This window comes from Leptonychotes weddellii, chromosome 3, assembly GCF_054177405.1.
Source record: "Leptonychotes weddellii isolate Sample4059 chromosome 3, ASM5417740v2, whole genome shotgun sequence".
NCBI classification, from domain to species: domain Eukaryota; kingdom Metazoa; phylum Chordata; class Mammalia; order Carnivora; family Phocidae; genus Leptonychotes; species Leptonychotes weddellii.
In genome coordinates this window covers 108,107,842-108,131,552 of record NC_138371.1, presented here as the reverse complement: position 1 = coordinate 108,131,552, position 23,711 = coordinate 108,107,842, and the positions used below count along the sequence as shown (strand labels likewise).

Genomic DNA, 23,711 nt, shown 5'->3' with positions numbered 1-23,711 from the left:
GTGAAAACCCTAGAAGATTTAACCCCCTGTGTCTGGTGTTTGGTCCTGGAGCCCAGAAAAAAACAACCCCCGCTACTCACTTTGCCAAACAGACTGCTTTGCACATGAAGACTTTAAGGAAAATGAATTCTTTATTTCATTCTTGAGTTCTGAGAAATGGTGAGATATGAATTTTCCGTGTTTCTTAGAAATTTAAAAAAAATCATGAATTTGTTCCATGATTTGCTTGTTCCATAACCACATGAAAATGCTCAGTATTTTATAATCATTTTTATCAGTGGCTCCCCATAGATTCGAGCCTCACGCATTAGCTGCTAGTGTTCTGTGACTAACACAGAGATTTTAATCTTTCTTTTAGAGTCTGGAAATCCCTCTCTGTTTCTTTTTTTCTGGTAGTGTTTGTCTACAGGCCTCTCTTCGCATTAATAATTCTCCAGTGCACAAAGACGCTGCCCTGGATCCTGTTGGTGAAACATGCCATAGTCAAGGCAAGAACACTGAATCTATTTTGGGACCACATATTAGGAGGAACTGAATGAGCAAATGAATTATGGCGGCCGTTCACAGAGTTGAGAGCAGCCTGCTAAAAATGGAAGACAGAAAATACATCTCCACGAGATTAGATCCCTCGGATATGGTTCTTTGTATATCATCTCACTTTACTCTGTCTGAAAAGGTGAACGTGAAGGATCTTGTCTACGTGAACAGTTGCCAGATGCACAGACACAGATGCAAGAACCTGAGGACAAGTGAGCGCAGGAGCTCTTCGTGAATTTTCTTGATGCAGTAAAGATAAACGACAAAAGGACAGCGGGAACTGTTTATTTCACGGGCTTTTGCTGCTCTGTGGATGGGTTGTCATAATTAGAGGTGAGACCTCAGCTCCAGTCTTTCTCCGCAAGCCATGACCCAGCACCGACAGAGGCCTGGGTCATAAAGCACAAGATGTTTAAGGGGGAATAAGCTGGCAATTAAAAGCAGGGCCATCCAAGACACTGTACTAAATTTTCCATCTGGAGGGAGTTGAGAGCAACTTGCTTAAAGGACAAAGCAGACTGGTTGAAAGATTGGATTCGGTTCAAAGCCAGATGACATCCTTTTGCTGGAAAAGCATGGAACTATTCAAAACGGGGGAAAAAAATGTGCATCACCCTGAAGCTTCTCATAACCTGGGGCTCGTGGCTCACTGATGCAAGTCCTCGGGTTTGCCCTGCAGCATTGAGAATGGTAGGCTTGGACCATCAATTAACCATCGATTACCAGAAGGAAAACCAGTTCCTTCATTAGAGGATCGTGCAAAACACCTCTCTCTACTTTTACCCTCAACTGACCTGCTAGGACAGTCAGAGAAAGTCTCAGATGGGCTTCTGGGGGTCCTGGGGCTCCTTCCTAACCTTTCTTCCATATATCCCCTCAGCTGCTTATCCTGGGCCCATCTTTTGGGGCTGGAGTGGATCTCCTTAGTGCTGGAAGGAGCCTATACTCAGTCTTTCTCCATTCTTCCAGCCCAGAGCCTCTCTAAGGTAAGCAAACCTTTCTCTCAGGTTTGTACATCTCACACTGGGGTCTGCATGCCCCAGAAACATGATACTTCGTGCAGGATAACCAAACTAACAAGAGGAACACTGCACAAAAACATTATGTGTTTTAAGATTGCACTGGGGAGGATGGCAGGTTTTTTATGTAGGTTTGTTATGTAGATGAATGCAAAATGTGTACACATTATAAACATTAAAATGAAAGATGATAAAGTATATGCTATAGTCTTAACCTCAGACCCCTGGGAGATACATTCAAATCACGTGATGGTCAGTGAGTTTTCCCAGCAGCTCACAGAGCACCCAGCACTGCAGCTGAGGCTCGCCCAAGGTGCTGGGGCCAAGTGGTGAGAGCCTACAGGGGCCACAAGACACAGAGACACCCACTTGTCGGCAGAGCAGCCATCAGCACAGGGAGAGGTGGAGAAGGAGCTAGGAGGGGTCTGGTGCTCACCCAGAAGGGCTTGGTGATGAGATGCTCCCGCAAGGAGAGGCTAAGGAACAGGGTTCCTTCAACCTGGTTGCAGACAGGGCCCACCAGGAGGGCTTGCCAAACCTCCAGATTCCTGGGCTCATTGCAGGCATGCCAGACCAGTCTCTCCATGAGTAGGCCCGGGAATCTGTTTTTGAAAAGCTGTCCCGATGATTCTGATGTGGCATGGCTCCAGTCCCCAGGCACTGAATTGAGAAGATGCTAGAGAGGAAAACTGCCTTAGTCCTCTTGTGTAAGCCGGTGTCTCTTTAAGCAGGAATACTGGAGTAGTCAGCAACCTACGAGCAGTGGGGGCGATTTTCTGGGCCAAGGGATCTTAATCGACAAACACTGGCATTGGAATAATATGCCAGGGCTCTTGATCTGTACCTGAACCTCCCACGTTTTCATTTTCAGAAATCTCTTAAGGGGACCCTGTCTGTGCAGGCTGATTTCAGAACATAGCACATCTGTAGACATAAAGCAGCTCTCGCCACTGTGATGTCCAGGGTGGGGAGGGAGGCTGCACCCCCTCAGGGCACAGTCACTGCTAGCCCCTCAAGGGATGCACTTGAGGAAACCCAGGGGATAGAGGGGATAGGTTGGGGTGTGGGGAGGCTCTTTAGAGCCTGCAGCTTCTTCAGCCAAAGAATGCTGGGGCCCTTCTCCCAACCTCCCCTCCGGCCCAGACCCCTCTCAACACTCCACACCCGCACCCCATCCTCCTTCATGGCTTATCTCCAGCAAACCATTTCCAATTTCAGCTTGGTTTCCTCAGCAAGTCATGATGGATATTATCTGCAATTACCCTTAAACAAGAACAAGCCGCTCTCCCCAGGGTGAGCAGCTCAATGGAATTTTTTTAAAAGCAAACAAAAAAGGAGAAAGAGCCCCTCTAATATATTTGAAACCCAATCATTCTTTTGTGGGGACCATGGGAGGGACTCCACCCTCCTCCATAGGGTCAGACTCTGCTTTGTTACGAGCTGGGTGGTAGTCCACGAAAAAGACCAAGTTCCGCTGTGCCTGGTGCTCCAGCCATAGCTTGCTCGCTTGGCAATTACTTAATGAGTTGCTCTTTCTGGGACACAAGCCAACTATGTCCCTGTTGAAGAATCTCAACCCAGGAAAAGCATCAACAAAAAAGTCAACAATTGTAGATGGACATGGATGACATGCTACAGAGACAGTCTCCCATCAATATGAATTTGCTTAACATTTATGACAGATAGAACATTCTCTACATGTACAGATGGAAATATCACTCCCTTCCTAAAAGAAAAGACATCATGGCTTCAGGGGCAAATTCTAGGCAAGCTTTCCAGAATGTGCCTCATGAAGCACTAGCCTTATGAAGTACTCCACTAAAAAAACCACTTTTGTGTTCAATTAAATTAGGCAAACACTGCTTACTTGACACCTTCTCTGGGACACTCAGGGTGCACTCTAACCTCTGAATTATCTAGAAGTGTGTTGTTTAATTTCCAGATATTAGTTTTCTTAGATATCACATTGTTACTGATTTTCAATTTAATCTGGCTGCGCTCAGACCATATAATTTGTATTATTTCAATTCTCTTATATCTACTGGAACTTCTTTTATGGTGAATATACTATGTGTATTTGGAAAGAATGCTTATTTTGCAGTTGGTGGATATAGTATACTAAAAATGTTAGTAAGATCAAAGTGGTTAGTAGTGTTGTTCAAATATTCTATGTTATTACTGACTTTTTTTGGGGGGGGGTCCAGTTGTTCTATCAATTGCTTAGATCATTTTGGAATTATCTCCTTCCCTCTTTTAGTTTGTCCATGTTTGCTTCATGAATCTTGAGGCTGTGTTATTAGTTGTTCTTTCTAAAGAACTCTCCCTTTTATGCCTATGGAATGACCATCCTTATCTCTGGTAACACTCTTTGTTTTGAAGTCTATTTTACTTGATATTAAAGTAGCTCCTCTTGCCTTCTAATGCTTACTGTTTGCATGGTACAACTTTTATTTTCAATCTATTTGTGCCTTTCTATTTAATGTATGTGTCATGTAGGCAGGATATAGTACAGCCTTGCTTTTTAATCTACTCTGTTAATCTATATTTTTTAATTGGAGAGTTTAGATCATTAATATTTAGCGTAATTATTAATGTGATTGCGTTTAGGCCTACCATTTTATCATTTGTATTTTCTTTGTCTCTTCTGGTTTTGATTCCTCTCTTCATCTTTTCCTGCCTTTGGGGTATTATTTAAAAAATTTTTTTTAATCTTTCACTTTAATTTGTTTGATCTTGGGAGGCTACATTTTGTTCCTAAGTGGTTGCCCTAGGTATTGAAATATACACATCTACCTTTCAAAGTCTACTTAGAGTCAATATTGAAACTTAAATTAGAAACTTGGTAAGCTCTCATCTCCCCACACTGATCTTTGTGTTATGATGTCATAGGTATTACAATTGTAAACATTGTAAACTACAAAGGTAATCTCCTAATTTTTGCTCTCAAAAGTCACACATATTTTAAAGAACTCAAGAAGGGAAAATGTCCTTTTATATTTGCTCAGATATTTGCCATTTTTGAGGCTCTTCCTTCATTCCCAAAGACCCAGGTTTCTCTCTGGTTTCGTTTCCAGAAGAGCTGAAAGAACTTCCTATAACATTTCTTTTATAGCAGGTCTGCTGCTGATGGATTTTTGTAGTTTTTCTTCATCTGAAAATGTCTCTTTTTTTGCTTTGATTATTAAAGGATATTTCTGCTGCATTCAGAATTCTGAGCTGACAATGCTTTTCCTTCAAGCACTTTGAAGATGCTATTTCTTTGGTCTCCATGGTGTTTGAAGAGAGATCCGCAAGTATTCAAATTATTGTTCCCTGTACATAGTGTGTCATTTTTCCCTAGCTGCTTTCAAGATTTTTTTCCCATTGGTTCTTAGCCATCTGATTATGATGTGTATAGGTATTTCTTAAAGAGTTTGTCTTATTCAGGGCTCACTGAGCTTCTTAAAGCTCTAAATTTATGTCTCTCACCAAATTAGGGAAATTAATAGCCATAATCTTTTCAAGTAATTTTCTGTTCTAATCATTCTCTTCTATTTCTTGGACTTTGTGAAATGCATGTTGACACTTTTGGTATTGTCTCCAATTAACTGTTATTTATTTTCACTCTTTTCTGTCTTCACACTGGATAAGATTTCACTGACTTTCCTCAATTATCTCTATTCTGCTATTCGATCCCCCACTGAATTTTTTATTTCCTATATTGCATTTTTTAATTTTCCACTTCTTTACATTTTTATGGTTTCTATTTCTCTAATGAGAACTCCTATGTTTTCACTCATTTCAAGTATATTTTTTAATGATTCTATTTATTTACTTATTTGAGGGAGAGAGAGAGAAAGAACAAGCCAGGGAGGAGCAGAGGGAGAGGGACAAGCATGGAGCCCAATGCAGGGCTCAATCCCATGACCCTGAGATCATCACCTGAACAAAATCAAGAGTCACACGCTCAACAGACTGAGCCACCCAGGCACCCCCATTTCAAGTATATTTTTATTTACCTCGGGGATCATAGTTTTAATGCTGCTTTAGAGTCTTGACTTGATAATCCTAATATCTGGGTCATCTTGGGGTTGGCATCTGTTCTTTGTCTTTTCCCTTGAGAATTGGTTATATTTTCCTGGGTTTTTTTTTTTTTTTTTTTGTATATCAGGTAATTTTGGATTATATCCTGGACATTGTGAGCATTATGTAGTGTACACTCAGTCCTATGATAATACTAAGGAGGATGCTGAAGTTCATTTTAAGAGGCAACCAACTCAGTTCGATTCAGACAAGTTCTGTCTCACCTTCTGTGGGTAGCAGTTCACATCCCAACTTCATTCTCAAAAACTTCATTGTACTGGTTTGGGTCTGTCTTGTGCATATGTATTGCTTGGGGGTAATGTTGGGACTTGGGAAGGTTTAAATAAAGAATTAGGAGAGCCCCTCTTTCTGGCTTCCTCCACTCACCAGCCCTCAGGATATGTCTCTGGTTCCTCTGACCAGAAATAAATAATTTCTATTGAAGTTTTAGCTACTTATAGGACCACCCCTTGCCACATTGCTCAGTGGGCTAGAGGTCATCCTCAGAACAAAGCTAGAGGGAGAGAGAGATGGAAGCTTACCTTGGTGGTCCCTCTTTGAAGTTTTGACTCCTCTCCACAATCCACTTGCTTATATTTACTTTTCAGAGTCAGAGTCCTCAGGTATTATTATTTTTATTTTTTTCCATTCAAAAATTTCGGTTGTATTTTGTTGGAAAAGAGGATCATGTGCAGTCTTTTGACTCCCACTTGGCTGCATAAGAACATGTCCATTCTCGAAGATTATGAGCTCTCACAGCCTATGCTGGGCCTGTCCTTGTGAGAGAATATCTTCCCTATTTCAGACTCGGTGTGTGCTCTTTTGCTCTGCCTAAGACTTATGTCAGTGGCCCTCAGGCACATCCCCAGCTTTCTGTATTTCAGACCCCACAGAGGAGGGGTCGGGGGCCTTCCACTGCAGCACAAGGTGGGGTTCGTGCAATCACACTGCCAGCATCAGCTGTGCCATGGATCCACTGGGAGGGGTGGGGGTTTGGGGAACCATGCACAGCAAGGGGCTGGGTCTAGGGCACTCTCTCCTCTTGCTGTAAGTAAACACTGTACCACTTGAGCCTGGTGTAAGCGTTGTCTGTTCTCAGCGACTTCAGATCATGCACTGGTCTCTTCCCTGGATGCCTAGGTAAGTACCTACCTTTTAACCTCGGCCACACTCATGTTATATTCTATCCTGAGGCACAGCCTGACCACCCAGTGAATGGTCAAACATAATCAGATGGCAGGATGGGCTGTAATGGGTTTGTGTTGCTTTAGTGGAACTGGAACCCCATACAAAACTTTAGAATATTCAAGGCTCAGAGAAGTCTTGTGATAGTTACCTTGGCATAATACCATCTTTTCCAAGTTTAAATGAGACTTTGTCACAATGTTATATCCATAGTGAACAAGCAATGCAGTGAACTCTGACAAGGTGCCCTACATATAGTAAATATTCAATGCAGATGTACTGAATTGAATTTTATGAATTCATTGTTTTGGGGACCACATCTTAAAATGAATAAAAAGATCAATATCGTCAAGAGCCAATAAAAAGTAAAACATTCTCTTGTCCCTTTATATTCCTGCCCTGGTTCATAACATGGGGGTGTCCCCAATTCTCCTTGTTTCAGTGAAAAAGAATTAGGGAATAGCTTTTTGTTTAGTTGGTTGTTTCCTTCCCATTCCCCTTTCGCTCTTCCCCATGAGAAAATAGTGAGAATCTGACATTCTTTTATCTCTGTTTCCCAAACGATTATTTGTAATGTATTGAATGTAACTGTTCATTCTTGGCCCTTTGGCTTAGCTCTCTGAGTCTTATTCAGGCTCTATGGGATAGGGGGCAGACTGCAGTTCTCCTTGGCTGGGTGAATGTATGCCAAGCCCACTCCCTCAACATGCAAGTCTCAAGGTCTGGACTGCTAGGGAGAGGATAAATAGGACGGGAATCCACCTTAGCAGCAGGTGCAAACTGCATTCTGCAATATAACCATAACAGCAATTAAATGAATATTAGATGTTAATATCCTTTGGAATCTGTGTCTAGTACTCAATTAGCTTGAAATCTGGAGGCATGGAGGAGGAGTGGTTAAGCTCACACAGAACCCCCAGTAGCCATCATCCTTAGTGTGAAATCTTAGAGGTTGTTAAAAGAGAAGTGTACTGCAATTACCATGAAGATTACAGGGATTGTTGGCATTTACTTACCCCCTACCAGACAGCAGATGCTGCGTCTATGCCCCAGGACAATAAGGAAAGCACCATCACTTCCCCTTTGCATGGAGGAACTAGGGTCTCTGGGTGGTTACATGACCAAGATAGGCTCAGAGCTGGGACTTGAACTCAGGTCCCAGGACTCAAAAGTCTCAGGCTCTGCCTACTAAGCTCTTCTCATAACACCTCTATTGGTAACTTCATTTGCTCAAAGCAACATATCATGAAACAGAAATAATAGGTATAAATGTCAGAAAAGCAGAAAAAAAAATTGTAGACAATTTATTTATATAATAGAAAATCCAAGACAATTAAGTGAAAAATGGTAATTGTTATTTAAATTCTTCTTTGCCCTTCATTATGAAGGACCAAATGGCAAGAAGTGACAGGTGTTACAAAGGTTTTCTCAGTTTGCCCAGGTCCTCGTAGGAGTAAAAACATGCTCATCTCAATCCTTACAAGTTTAATTTATATCCTCAGAGAATCATTCAAATCCCATCTCTTTAAGAGAAGCATGCAGTCACAGGTGGAGATATGAACAATTAAATATGTTAATTTACTCTCTTTTTCTTTATGGGGAAGGCTGAGCATAACAGTTCATCCCTGATATCTACACTCATGGTCTGGCTTCATTGTGCGGGGTATAATGTTCAAGGGATCTTCAAACAATAAGAGTTGAGAAGATTAAATTGCTGGAATGATGTTTAATTTAACAAATTTCTGTAAAGGAAGAAAAGGAGCATTCCCAGGATTCTTTAGTTCATGTTTTGGAAACCAGCAGCCTCTGTGCAGGCCCTGGCTCATGAGGATTCCAGCAGAATAAAGTGGGGGGGGCGGGCGGGAATGCTGCTTTTTATTTCTAAGTGTTGTGTTTTCATTTTGGTTTTTATTACTTCCTTATGTTTTGGCTCCAGAAAGCAAGCCCAGGACATCTGGGTCAGAAGAATATCTGATAATAGGAAAGAGGTAGGAGGGATTCTTGCTGAGAAGAGAACAGTGGTGAGAGCAAAAGGATTTAGCAAACTCTTTTTTTTTAAGTTTTTATTTAAATTCCATTGAGTTAACATACAGTGTAATATTAGTTTCAGGTGTACAATATAGTGATTCAACACTTCCATAAAACACCCAGTGCTCATCATAACAAGTGCCCTCCTTAATCCCCATCACCTATTTCCCCTATCCCCCCACCCACCTCCCCTCTAGTAACCGTCAGATTGTTCTCTGTGGTTAAGAGGTTATTTCTTGCTTTGCCTCTCCTTTTTTCCCCTATGATCTAGCAAAGTCCTGTCGAGCTCCAGAGCTTGCCTCATCCAAGTGCACCAGCTTTAATTTTCTGTGGTAAGTCGTCTGTGTGGATTCTTATTCCATCCAGATTCTGAAGAACTGGGACAGGGCTCTGATTTCATAAAAATTCATAAACATCACCTGGATATAGTCACTCCTTTCTCAGTGAAATTTGTTGGGGGGCGGGGAGGGGAATCAAGCTGCACAAAAGCTTGTAGGAGGCTCAGGGCCCGGGCCGGATGCTCTTGGTTTATGCCTGCCTTGAAGTGAACCTTTCCTTTGGTCTCTCTGCTGAATGCTTCCTATTATGGAATGAGACCAGTGAGCTTTTCTGATTCATGGATTTTCCACTTCAGAGGAGAGCTGTAACCATCATCTTAACAAATCATTTAACTCCCTTTGCTCTTTATTTTGCCCCTGAAAGCATAAAATTCTAGCCTAGCATTAGATCTGAACCCCAGGGGAGCGGTGATCTGGGTGTTTGCTCTATTCAATCCAAAATAACTCAAGTTTCCTTAGTAAACTGAGTTGAAGAACAGCCTAATTTTCTGTAATGCTTCTCATGCAGTCATTTGCTCATTTATTCCAGAAACATCTACTGGTGACTGGCTGTGTGATAGGCACTCTGCCCAGCTCAGGGAACACAGAGGTGACAAGCATTCTGTGTGGGGCCCAAGGTCCAGTGGGAGAGAAAGGATCGAATAAGGAGATCATGAAGTTGCAACGTGCCAAGTGCTAAGAGAAGGGAGTGGAAAGTGTTGTGGGCACACGATCAAGGGGAGCCTCATCTCCTGGGAGAGTTGAGCAGGTCTTCAAGCAGGGTCTTCAGCAGGAAGGTTCCAGGCCTAAAACAAAACATCAGCATTTGGTGCTGTTTTAGAAGACTCTCCATGTGCTAGGCCTTTGTTGATGTGGCCTCTAATCCTCTCACTAGCTCCACACTCCAACAAGCACTGGCAATAGGAAGCTCCTTCGTGAATTCTACCCAATGCCTCTGTCCCCTGACCCCTCATTGGGCCTGTGCCCTCCTCTGTCCTACTCATTTCCATTCCATTCTACTCTGTCCTAATTTACTGAAATTATCTGTTTATGCATCGATCTCTCCCCCTACACTACACTGTAACCCCCTGAGGGTTTTGGACCCCTAATGTCTGGTATCGTGTTGACATACGTAAGGCATCTAATAAATTTTTGCAGAGCTACTTATTGAAATGATAATAGCATATGAATAATAGTATAAAATGCCATGCTAACCTATTATTATTAAAATTCTAACCTATTCATATATAATCCACATATTATTTAATATAGGAAAATACATTCGTATAATATATTCATACACTGCTGTGTTATGATTATTATTATTCAGAGATCCAACTTCTCAGAACACTTACAAATCTTCAGGCATTTGCCATATTTCTTGGATTTCTGAGTTGAAGCTGATTCCTTTTTATCTGTTCTCTCTTTTGATGGGATAGAGTCAGCCAGGGGGATGGTGAGAAACGCCACTGGCTTTCTTAGGCAATCACCACCAACAAGGGGACTTTCGGGAGGTCGGTGGTGCCATCCCATCAGCAAAACCTAATTTGTCTTCCCGGAAGGTCCTGGGAGTGATCCCTTCTGTGTTCGGGAAGCTCCTGGGACCCCCAGGGTCCCTGGGTCTGAAGAACATGTTTCATAAGGATGGTCCTTCTCCAGATCAGGCGGCCAGTTTTTCCCCTTCACCCCAAGAGTGTGTCCCTGCTGGTCCCTCCCCACCCCGTTTCCCTTTGCCAACATGGGAAGCATCCAACATCTGCCATTTGCATCACGTGTGCTTTTGTAGCTTAACATTCTCTATTTCTACAAATAAATGCTTTTACAATAAAACTGAAAGGCCAGAAAAAGAGAGACAACCTACTTTAAGGTCACTGCTGCCTCCCAGCAAGGGTGTTTAAAAATAACCCCCAATCTGCCATGTGCTCACAACTCTCATTGCGCCAGCTCAATGGCAGGCCTAGTGCCAGCCGGGATGGCAGTGTGGAAGTTTCCAGACTCTGTGTGTGTGTGTATGTGTGACTGAGAAGGTGAGGGACACTGTTTTTCAACAACAAGGCTTATGGTCCTACCCTGTTGATCTCTGCCTAAGGGCAAATTGATGACCCTCTGATAGACCGGTTCTAGCATCTGTTTCCAGCTATGGGGACACAGCTTCAGGCCCACTTGGAAGTGCTATGTAGGAAGGAGAACTCTAAGGGGCTGAGTTTTGGCCCACATAGGTGTGAATGCCAAGATGTGGCCTTGGGTAGTGGGGTAGACACTGGGTAGATTCTTCAGTGAGGACTGGGGCCATGACTTCTGGGATCTGCTTCTGCAATGCTGATAGAGGGGGGCCTAGATGTTGCAACTGAATCTCAGATGGACTTTTCCAGTAATTTTCAAGCTGTGCTCACAGATCCCTGGAGGTTCCAGGGCAGAGCTTTAGTCCTTCATTTACGCTAATGGATTGTGTCTGTTACTTCAAATATGACCTTTCCCAAGGATTGTTGCATTTAACCAGAGAACATTCTTAAGGAGAGGAATGGAAGTCAGATGTGGGATTCCTGTGAGCCAACAGGCAAGGGGGGGTCTGAGGGCCGCAGGGCCCAGCACCCATGGAGGATCACCTCGGACAGGTGCCTCACACGCTTGTGTCCAAAATTCACCCTGTGCAACACTGTCTCCACTGCTCTTGTAAGCCGGGCTGGTGGAGGACAGCAGGGATAAATGGTATCCCTAATTCTTGACAGTTTCCTGAAGGACACGAGGGAATTAGGGCTGGAATCTCACCAAGCAGGGACAGCTAATACCTCCCTTCCATTTCTTTCTGAAGGGCCAGTCTAAGGGCTAATCACAGCACAAGTGTCTTTCCAATCAAGATTTAAACAAGGACCCTTCCCCCTTGCCTTTTGCTGATGACAGTATAAACAGAATGCGCGTCCCATTGTGCCAGGATCACACCAAGCTCCTCATATCTATATGCAAAAGGAGAGCAAGAAGCTGGGGATGTCTAGAGTCATGGGAGCAATTAAATCCCTAGAAGGTCAAGAATCTGACCGTTTTTTATCCACTTGTTGAGCATCTACTATGTGCCAAGTACCATGCTAAGTGATTTGTGTACATTATCTCACTTACTTCTACCCCTGAGAGGTGGGTAATGCTATCCACATTGTAGAGATGAGAAAACTAAGTTGCAGTAAGTTTAGGACCTTGCCACAAATCTAGGCTTTCTGACTTCAAGGTCTGTTTTCTTGACCTCTGAGGACAAAGACCAAGGCTGTGGACAGAAATGCAAAGCAGGTCACATTTGTCCTCAGTGGCCTCCCCACAGTCCTGTTATATGTAACATCGTTTTTCCCCCGGTAGAGATCCCTGTTCTTCATCCCCTCCAATACACACATGTACACATGCACACACCCTCGTTATCTCAGTGTCTGAGTCAACAGCCAGCTACCTAACAGTTTTGTGAATGAAGTCCTCCTAGGCTAACTCATCTGCACCATTGGACCTCCAGCTACCTGAAGAAGAGTGAGGGAACGCTGCCAAGGTTGGCAAAGCTTGCCCGAGATGAGCAGAACTTCCCAGCTGACTTGCAAACTCTGGATAATAATTAATATTTCTATTTTTTAAGCCACTGCATTTTGGAGTGGTTTGTTATGCAGCAATAGCTAACTGGTACAGCTACACACAACAAGTATATCCTTACCCCTCAGACATTGTACAATGCTTGTTTCCTCTAATATAAGCCCTACTGAAAAAAAAAAAGTATTATCTCAGGTATATAAATCAGACCAGGCATAAACTGGACTTGTAACTTATCTTCTCACTGTGTATTGCTTAGATTTTGTGACAGCTAGGGTTGTATTTCATATAGTTTACATCTATTTAACCTGTATTTTACTTATTAAAAATAAGAAACTAAAATCAGGAAATCAATCTGATGTGGTTGGCAATACAAATACTCAATAGCAATTGATTTCATTGTCAAAATAATATTTTAAAATGTCAGGGTCAAATTTTAAAAAGTGGGTTTTTTTGAAAGTCTCAGTTGCTCTCTAGGAAAGACTTTGCCTGCAGTGATTTGGAGAAGGCAATGTTCTGCATCTCAGCTGAATTTGGCAAGTCAGGGCTCAGGAGTCTCCTGCTATGAGTCTTGAAAATGTCATTCTCCCATGAGGAACCACACAGGTTGTGCTGTAAAAATGTAATGTTTTTGTTCCTGATTTTAGCTACCAATCCCAGTTCTACTGATGGTTCTGTGATGCTATGTGCTGAACCACATTGTTCAAAATGTAATGATCTTTAAAAAAAAAAAAAAGGACTGATTTTTTACAAAAGATGCAGGGTTGTTTAGGGAGCAGTTTCAATCAGCAGTGCTAAGGTCTGAATATTTGTGTCCCACCCCCCCAACGCCCCCATCCCCGCTGCCTCTGCAAATTCCTATGTTGAAACCCTAATACCCAATGGGATGGTATTTGGAGATGGGGCATTTGGGAGTTAATTATGTCATGAAGGTGGGGTCCTCATGAATGTGATTCATGCCCTAATAAAAAAAGGCTCCAGAGGGGCGCCTGGGTGGCTCAGTTGGTTGAGTGGCTGACTCTTGATTTCTCCTCAAGCCGTGATCTCAGTGTCCTGGGATCAAGCCCCACATCTGGCTCTATGCTCAGCGGGGAGTCTGCTTGAGATTCTCTCTCTCCCTCTGCCTCTGCTCTTCCCCCACCCCTTGTGCTCACTTGCATGCTCTCTCTCTCTCTAAAATAAATAAGTAAATCTTTAAAAAAAAAAATAGAATAGAGTAAAAGAGGCTCCAAAGAGATCCCTTGCTCCTTCTACCATATGAGTGAGAAGGTGCCAGCTATAAACCAGGAAGAGGGTTCTCACCAGAACATGACCATGTTGGCACATTGATCATGGACTTCCCAGCCTCTAGAACTGTGAGAAATAAATTTCTGTTGTTTATAAGCCACCAGGCTGTGGTATTTTGTTATAGCAGCCAGAACAAGCTAAGACAGGTGGTTTAGGCAGGATCCAGGCTGTTAAATAGTTTCTAAGGGAAAAGTCATGGTTGAAAGAAAAACATGCTATTGGTCAGAAGTGAGCATTCCCCACCCGCCCAAACGTATTTCCTTAGAATTATTTAATTAATAAAACACTGCAGGGGGTGCTTGGGTAGTTCAGTTAGTGAAGTGCCCAATTCTTGATTTCGGCTGGGGTTATGGTCTCAGGGTCATGCAGTAGAGCCCTGGAGTAGGGCTCTGCACTCAGAGGGGAGTCTGCTTAGGATTCTCTCTCTCTCTCTCCCTCTGCCCCTCCCCCCACCCCCACTTCTGTGCTCTCTCGCAAAAAACAAAATAAAATAAAAATAAACAAAATAAAACACTGCAGGTATAGACAAAGTTCCCTATGCTCTTGTTGCCCATCTGTTTTCCACCTCCCTCCCCAGAGGTAATGACTAACCAGAATTCTTGTCACAAGCATAACGATGTTACTAAGGTTTTTTGTCAAAATCTCTGCTAAAATCCGGATACACTATGCTAGACCTATGATAGCAGCAAACAGATTTTTTTAAATTAAATTAGTATAACCTAAGTGAACCAAAGTTTGTTCCTACTTATTCATCATACTGTTTTATGAATTATATGTACTGTATATAATAGATACTGTATTATCAATTATGTTACAGTATATTATATTGAATATTTACCCTGTGCTGGACACAGTGCAAAAGAGTTTTCACATTTGCACTTAATTCTCACAATGCCCTCTTTGGGATAAATATTTTTATCTCTGGTCTGCAGACAATAAAACTTAGCTTCAAGAAGTTGCTCGTGGATGTAGAACCAAAATAATTTACAAGCATGTGGATCCATCTGACTTTTAAAGCCCACATTCAATACCAATCTTCTCTTTAAAATTTTTCCAGGTTTTTTTCCCCCAAAGATTTATTTATTTATTTTATAGAGAGTGTGCGAACGTGCGGAGAGGCAGAGAAAGAGGGAGAGAGAGAATCTCAAGAAGACTCCCCACTGAGCGGGGAGCCCCATGCGGGGCTCGATCTAATCACCCTGAGATCATGATCTGAGCCAAAACCCTAGAATCTGACAACCAACTGAGCCACCCAGGTGCCCCCAAATTTTTCTAGGTTTTTAAATAAAGATCAGTATTAGTCTAATTGGTGCAGAGTTTTGAAACATGTTCTTTCTGTTTTTTAAAAATTGGAATAATCATCCCTGATTTCTAAAATTCCTGACTTCTAGCACTCCTCCCCTTCCCCATGCTTCCAGAGGGAGTGGCTCTGAGAGTCCATCCAGAAGCCTTAACTGAAGCCAGGGGAAAGCTGCTGGGATTTTAAGATTCCGCTTAATCTGCACTGCACCTCCAGGGACACTCTCAGCCTCTCCACACGCTCAGGCTCTGGGTCCAGCCCCAGCAGTAATGGGGGGAGCCGCTCGTCCCTTGCTGCAGACTCCCTAACGTGAGTGCCACACTTCCCCCCCTCCCCCGCCCCCGCCTAGTGATAGCACACTGTTCTGTTTTAGAAGCTAATGTTGTTCTGGAACAATTCAGAGAGGCTTGGGCTGCAATTAGAATCCTGCTTGATGGCAGGTGCTGGGGAGACCGGAGGCTAGAGGTGCGGCATGAACAGGTGTCCATGCACCCTTAGCACCAGGGAAGACCCCATCCTGTGTCTGCTCTCCTGGCCAGCTGTGAATAGTGCCCCCATCTCACACTCAGCGTGCCCTGGCGTGGGCACTAAGCTATACGTGGCTCTAACCACCAGGGCGGGACGTGGCCGGTCAGCCCTCCATGCCCCTCTGTGTTCAGAGAGGCCTCAACAACTCCAGGTCACAGTATATCCTTGTGGGCTGGGCACTGGAGCTTCTAAAACCTGTGTCAGCTCTTAGGGAGGGGAGTTTTATGCATGTGCCTATGAAGGGTATCCTGGCAGAAGCGCACATCTAGGCCTGTGAGGGGTGCTGGGATGAACGGGGAATCCCACCCTCAAGGATCTCAAGCCGCATACAGTGTAATAGTAACAATTTCAAAAGCATGAAAGTAACCAAAAATCCAATTAAAAAGTGCCACACAGGAGGTGTAGCAGACAAGCCAGGTCTCCTCATCCAGGAGTGATGAGGACAGAGGATATGTACAGGAGTCTAGGAGCCCTGGGCAGACTGCCTGGAGGCGGCGGCATTGTGCAAGCAGCCCCGCTGGGTGTGGTGCTGACTTACACTGCATGCAGGGGGCAGTGCGGTCCCCCTGCAGGGATCTAGACTAGGGCCCCTAATTGTGTCTGGGGGCTACCTGTGCTCCTGCTCACTCCATACTGCAAGCCCCTCCTTGCAGCAGAACATGGGGCTCCCAGGAGGCCCTCGGTGAGGAGAGACTGAACACAGAGAAGGAAGCGAGTCCTCCACACCCTGCACTGGGTGAGGGTGCTGCCTCCCGCCCTCTGGAAGCAGAAGCACAGACAGCTCAGGGCAGTACAATGGGATGAAGAGAATTCATTTTTCTTATAATAAAAATGCTCATCAGTACCATCCATGGGGCACTCACTCTGTAGCGGGTTTTATGTACATAACCAGTTATTAGCTGCAGCCGTATGCACAAAATTTGATTTTCCCTCCATGCCAGCCTTGGCAGGGAACTCAGCATCTCTTGGAGTCCCTCTCCACGCCCTCAAAGTCTGTCCATATCTAGCGAGGTGAGTACTAAGGAAAGTTTGTGGAGGATTCCTGAGGGAAGACTGAAGAGGGAGGGCTCTACCGTAAATATCCTGGAACAAACCACATAAAACTCCCCCAAAGGCGTGTCCAGCCCCTGGGGGCCCTTCTGGCCCAACCAGGGCAGGTGGCAGGGGTGGTGGGGGGTGCGGAGGTCTTGGGCTCTCTCCCGGCAGATTTTCCCCTGCCCCCCAAATGCGTCCTATGTACTGACGTGCCCGGTTGCTCCTCCTGCTTGACAGACACCTGGGCTTCCCATTAACCAGACCCACTCTCTTTAGAAGGTGGTTTCCTTGGGCAAATTTTGTTGAGGTTTCACACCTGACCACAAAGTGCCTCTTCCACACAAATTCAGTGTGTTCTCCCCCAAAAGAAATTTTGGTGAATAGGATTTTCTCTACCTTGTTATGTGGGTCAGCTGAGGCTCAGGGAGATTAAATACTTTCCCCCCAAATTTTACAAATCCAAATCAAAGTTGGATTTGAGCTCAAGCCTGGCATGTGTATCCTTGGCCTCACTAGTCCATTGCCCACTGAGTCATGAAGAAACAGAAGTCCCGCATGGGCCCAGGGGACCCTGGTCTCTGCCATCACCCACAGTAATGGCAGATTTACCCTATGTCCTCCTGTGAGAGGGATGCTAAGGTGATGTGCCAAACCCTTATCAGTAGAGTATTTGTTGATCTTTACTCAAGTCAGAAAGCCCCCCAAAAGTGCCCGAGGGTTCCATGGGGCAAATCAGGGTCGCTGTAGACTGATGGGAACGACGGAGCTCCTGCTTAGGCTAGGAGTGCCCATCCTCCTCTGCCCACATTCTCTAGTGCACAGTCAGACGCTGGAAGAACGTTCTAGCATTAAGGGACCTGCAGATAGCAAGCAATGGCATGGAAAGGCTCCTGTCCTCTCACCCAAGCTCTGACTCAGCTGTGGAAAAGAAAAGCCCGGGTCACAAACTGCCATGGGGACACAGTGCTGTTGGCAGAGTGCCTCCTGTTTTCTACTCTGCATCTTTCTTCCAGGGCCTGGAGGTCGTCCTACGGCAGCTCTGCCCTCTCTCGAGGAGCCCGATGTCCTGCTGGATGTCCAGATTTCATGTACCTACCAGGCAGTCCCAGACCCCGAGAGGTCCTCCAGCCCACCCATAGTAGCATCTTCTGATTACCAGTGGTGATAATATTATTAGTGACCCAACTACCACACTACGACGACTTAGGTTAATGACAGCCTTGCTCATTTCCCAGACTACAGGCCAACGCTGCTGGCCTTTTATCTTTGCCTCCCTGTTTCTTATCTACAAACCTTTATTGTTGTTGGGTTTGTTTTGTTTTGTTTTAAGATTTATTTATTTACTGTGAGAGCGAGCGACAGTGTGAGCAGGGGGAGGGGCAAAGGGAATGAAACTCAAGCGGACTCCCCACTGAGTGAAGAGCCTACGTGGGCCTCAGCCTCAGGGCTCTGAGATTGTCACCGGAGCCAAAATCGAGAGTCTGATGCTTAACCGAATGAGCCACAAAATGAGCTTTGGCTTTAAACCTGTAACTCTTGTGTTTTAGTATCTCCGTGACTTTCTCCAATAATTCCATCACCATAATAAACATAAATAAGATAATACAAATAAGATAATACATAAAACATAATAAGATAAAATGAAAGGCGAAAGAAAAAGAAAAGAATTGCCTTCCCTTGCGGTTGTTTGTGGGCAGTCTGACCCCCTGACGTGGGCTCCCGGGCCCGTGAATGAAGGAAGAAGCTTCATTCACTGAATCATTTGTAGAAAGGGATGATGAAACCTACCCTGTAGGGCTGAGGAAAGAACTCGTGGCCTGGCCCAGCCTTTGGTCAGCTGGACGGCTTATCATTTGCTTACCCATCAGCGAACTCTTATTAAGTGCCTGGTGAACCACCTCTGTGCTCCTTGAGGCTGGGCTTGAGTGTGACCCTACAGCTGGGCCCCTTCTCCCACCCCATTTCCACATCTCAACCTGCCTGGATGGCTACACCGCACACGGCAGACCCTTTCCCTTGAAACCTGAGCGGAGGCTGGACACAGGTGGCCCCAGTGTTGTTTCCCTTGAGCCCCCGCACCCGGCCCTGTGTGGTCCTGAAAGTCTGAGGAAGCCCCCCCGGCCCCGGCCCCCAGGAAACAGGGGACAAGTAATGGAGGATGCCATGGACACCTGGAGCTTCTTTTCAGCCCCTTCCATGAGACCCCTCTTGGGACTTGGCAGAGCCCCTCTGGAAGGAGCTGAGACTGTGGTGCTGGGCCGGGGGGCAGGGGCAGGATGCGTGGTCAGGGCCCCGCCGCGCTCAGGAAATGTTGGAGTTTAACTGAAGTTGTCACGGAAGGTTCAACAGGTTCAAAGCTGAGACTGCCCCGACTCGTTGCCCTCAGCAGCGCCCTGAGAGAGAAACCCTGTGCTCATTAAACAGTCACTCTCCTTTCTCACCTGTCCCAACTTCATTCTTTTGCGTGTAGGCATTAGGCCTTTTTTTTTTTTTTTTTTAGTTTGGGTTTATAAACACAGGGGAGTAGCCTCTGAAGGTCGTGAGGGGCAGGAGCACTGTGACAGGACCGTAGGATTTTCCAAGCCTGGGAGGGTGAAGTGGGGCCCCCGTCCCACTTGCAGGGGAGCCCTGGGGGTTGGTGGGACCCTAACGGCAGAGGCCGCTGGTCCCCGGCGACACCAGAGCCTCAGCATGGATCCTGAGCAAGCCTTCCTTCCTGGCAGGTACCCAAGGTCACGGGCAAGAGGCACAGAAGGGCAGGGACTTCTCCGAAAGACAGCAGCACCTCCTGCTTCCCTAGGGAGGGGTCACCCTCAAAGTGACAGAGGTCCGCTCTGCCACCACTGTGGTGGTGGGGGGCTGGACCAGGTGCGGAACGACCCAGGAGGATGAAGGAATATAACAGTTCTTGCAGTTCATACTTCTTGGAACAAATTTATACCCATGATATTACTTTATAAACACAACGTACCATAACCACCAGAAGGCCATTTAGCCTTCTGGCTTGAGACCTGCCCTATGCTTTCAATTTTTTTTAAAGATTTACCTGCCTGGTTCTTAATGATTGAGGCCTGGGCCCGGGCTCCCTTGTGTGACTGTAGGAGTTAGTCTTGTGGGGGGAATAAATAAATAAATAAAATATAATGAAATAAAAAGGCTCAAGGGTTTCTGCACTTGGGAATGTAACAAGATGCTGTGAAGGAGGAAACTCCGAATTTTGCCAGGCACAGGCAACAGAAGACTCAGAGGTCAAGAGCCCAGTCTCTGAGGCGCCAGGTTGGCGGCCCAGGTTGGAGCTCCCCAGACCCCCGAGACGCAGCAGTGGCCACCGTCCCGGGGGGCCCAGAGCTGGGACTGAGTCTTTGGAGGAAACTGGATACGTGATAGATTTCTCAAAACAGAAATTGAATCAAGCAGTGGCGAATATAGATAGTAAATCAACCCCACATCCCTGATTATTTTTATACTAAGCTAATTTTAAATGCTCTATTTCTATAGGAATCAGTGAGACTTCCACCCATCTGTGGCTCCAGCCCCTTGTTTTTTTTCTCAGTCTCCCCACAGCCTTGGTATTTTACAGCACCAACTGAAATCTCAGGAAAGCACATTTACACCCCTGATGCCTCAGGCAGCCGTTTCTCATATAGTGAGATGCAAGCCTGTTTCTCCGAGGACAAGGACATTCATCATGATTATTATTTTTTTTAACCTAAGCTCCTGTGATGCAGTCTCCCTGCTCTGTTTTTCCATTTATTTGGAATACCGTCACATTCCTAGTAAGAATGTCACGTTTCCTCCAGATAAAACCAGGCGGTGGCTTTCGGAGGGAGGGAGAGAGGAGAGGGGAGGGAGAATCAGAAATGGGGAGAGAAGCATGAAGAAGGTCAGGTTCCTGGGGCGGCGGTGGGAGGATGCCACCACCACCTGCTCCTTCCTCTGGGCAGCTCAGGCTGTGAGGGTCTGTGATGAGCAGTCACATTTTCTCATCCTTGTCCCCGGTCGCCTTGCCTGATCCTTTGAATCACATCTGCCTTCTCCACTAGCCAGACCCCATGAAGCCAGGGTCCTTGTCTTCACCTCCAGTCCCACTCAGTGCCTGCCACAATGATGCTCAACGTACCTTTATTTAAAGAATGGGTGGCTTCTCCTGACCATGGGCGTGCAAGCTTGTTGGCAATGTCCAAGTAAATTTCAAAAACATTATTAATGTCTATTTCTTGCAAAGCCACTGTGCTAAGAACTTTGAGATTATACATCATTCCTGGTTCTTACCAGAATGTGCTACTGGCAAACTGAGTCTCTCTAAGTCTTGAATGGAAACTGTCCCAGAGAGGATTTGAACCAATGGGTGGTGGCAGGGTGGCCTGGTGGCATGTCTCAGGTGCAGAACGTGGGGAGCGATGCCCATGGGCCCCCCGCAGGGGCAGACTTGCTAACAAGGATCTGAGCAGCCAGGATCACCCCGAACATTGACGGGGCCCTAACAAGAGCATGTACACCTTTGTTCGTGTCAGCAAACACTTGTGGATTCTGGAAAATCTACCGTACCCAGTTCACTGATTCCTGCATCAATAAAGGCAACTGCTACCACTTCCTGAGAACCTCCTGTGGGCTCACCTGTAGTCCTCACCGAAAGGAGGAAGGCTTGTGTTACAGAGGAAGAAATGGAAGATCAGGGACTGGTGCCTTCACAGCTGTGCAGAGCAGAACCGGGATGGAGTCCAGTATCTGAGCCTCCAAAGCACATCACCCTCACCCTTTCCAAGTTTTGTCTTATGCTGGTTCGTTTCAGACTTGGGGTCTTCACAAGGCGCCCCAGCCCAGCAGAGACACTGCCTGTGGGCTCACCAGGTTCTGCCGGTGCCCACCCTCCCGAATCCCCTATGTGTCCTGACAGCAAACTCCCGCCCCTCAGTTCCTGTCCTTGCCTCTGCTTGACTTAGCGGGGGCCCCATCGACTGGGGAGACCAAGCTCACTGCGTGTTGTTGCTCTGCGGCTGTGGCATCCACCCTGCTCTAGACCCCATGCACATGGCCTTGACCTCTCTCTGCGCTAGTAACACAAAGGGACCCCTCACGGCTGGCCTATAAGAGCACCCTGACACAACCCCCTTCTTTTCCTCCCTCTCCCTTCCCCAGCTTTGCTCCCCACATTTCTTATGCAAAGTTGCTCTTCCACAAGCCATATTTTGAATGAAAAGCCAAAAGGGGAATAGGAAATCCAACATTTATACATATTTGAGCCAATTCTCCTGGAGAGACACAGTTTCTTTAAGGTTGTGGGGTAACAAACAAGATGCAAACTGTTTCACTCAAGGAATCTTAGAGAAAACTATTTTAACATAGTGTCCATCATATATCCCCCCACATACTCACTGTTTCAGTCAGTTCAAGCTGCTATTAACAAGATAACCTGCACTGGCTGGCTTGAACAACAAACATTTCTTTCTCGCAGTTCTGGAGGCTTGGAAGTCCCAAGATTAAGGCGTCTGCAGATCCAGGGTCTGGTGAGAGCTCTCTTTCTGGTTTGCATGCAGATGGCTACCTTCTTCCTGTGTCCCCACTCGGGAAAGAGAGATCTCTCATGCGTCTTTTCTTCTAAAGGCACTAATCCCATCATGAGGACTCCAGTCTCCTGATCTACTTACCTCACAAAAACCCCACCTATTAATACCATCACATAGGGGATTCGGGCTTCAACATGTGACTTTGGGGGGGGGGACGGACACAAACATGCAGTCCACATAGCACGCACACACCGGTGATGCATGTGTCAGCTGTAACCAGCCCTACGCAGAGGTGTCCGTGGTCCACCGAAGCAGTCCTGAAACAGAGCAGGCTCCGCATCCCACAAATGCGTGGCTATTCAAAGCTAGAGCCCCTCAAGGAAAGAACTTTGAGCTTGGTGAAGAATAAAGGAGGTGGCAGATAAATGCAAAAGTCTTCAGTTGTGGTTCCTCGGATTCTGTTTGAATATTAGGTTTCCTTTAGATGAAATGAGTCCTGGGTAGCATCTGGCCCCTGCAACCTTAACTTGTTAGCACTCTGAGCTAACAAACTAGGCACCTAAATACAGACAAAAGCAGATGGTGTTGCAAGCACTTAGTACACACAGGGAGCCTTTGCATGCTGTCTGACTTTTGAATTATCCCAGCACACCAGGGTTCAGCAGACAGGAAGCTATTTATGGATTCACAAGTGAAGAAGCATGAGTCTGTTCCAGCAGGAAGAGGCTTGACTCTGTACTGACATTTTCCGTGTGACGACATATTAACCCTCAAATTGCAAGCTATCTCCGGATCCGACATCTAATTTGCATGACCAAAGGACAGATGGTGGGGAAACTCACACCTGTCTCTGTTGAGATGTTCCACACCTCAGAAAGAGATGCCTCTCGGTCCAGACAAAAGGCCCTTGCTCAGACCTTAGCCTATTTGGCGGTGGGCAAACTGACTTGCAGATTGGAGACTGAGTTACATCTCAGTATGGGGCAAATCTCAAAGCGGATTTTTAAAACTGGAACTAAAATTTTAAATCTACTTTTATTAAATGACAAATAAGACACTGAGTCCAAAGAGAACTAAGTTTAAAAAATCTTAATCCTTTCAGTTAAATGAAAGTTTGTTTTGTTTTTTTTTAAGGCAGAGGGGAGAGGATCAGAGCGAGAGGGCGGGAGAGAATCCCAAGTATGCTCCATGCCCGGTGTGGAGCCTCACACTGGGCTTGATCTCACAACCCCAAGATCATGACCACAGCTGAAATCAAGAGTCAGACGCTTAACAGACTGAGCCACCCAGGCGCCCCAAATGAAAGTATTTTTTAAATCATTTCTATTAACTGTGTATTCAATTG

At 45.5% G+C, this 23,711-nt stretch overlaps 1 long non-coding RNA gene across 2 annotated transcripts in view; it reads left to right on the top strand.

The window, feature by feature from the left end:
- LOC145720602 (uncharacterized) overlaps nucleotides 1–23,711 on the top strand; it is a 100,329-nt gene that overhangs the window by 51,140 nt on the left and 25,478 nt on the right. Inside the window, exons 5-7 of one of the 2 annotated variants that reach the window (XR_014143680.1) lie at nucleotides 1,418–1,523; nucleotides 4,744–4,849; nucleotides 5,707–6,087. This is a non-coding gene — a long non-coding RNA (uncharacterized LOC145720602). Of the gene's footprint in view, nucleotides 1–1,417; nucleotides 1,524–4,743; nucleotides 4,850–5,706; nucleotides 6,088–23,711 lie in introns of those variants that run through there. The other variant, XR_014143681.1, reaches the window with a different exon arrangement.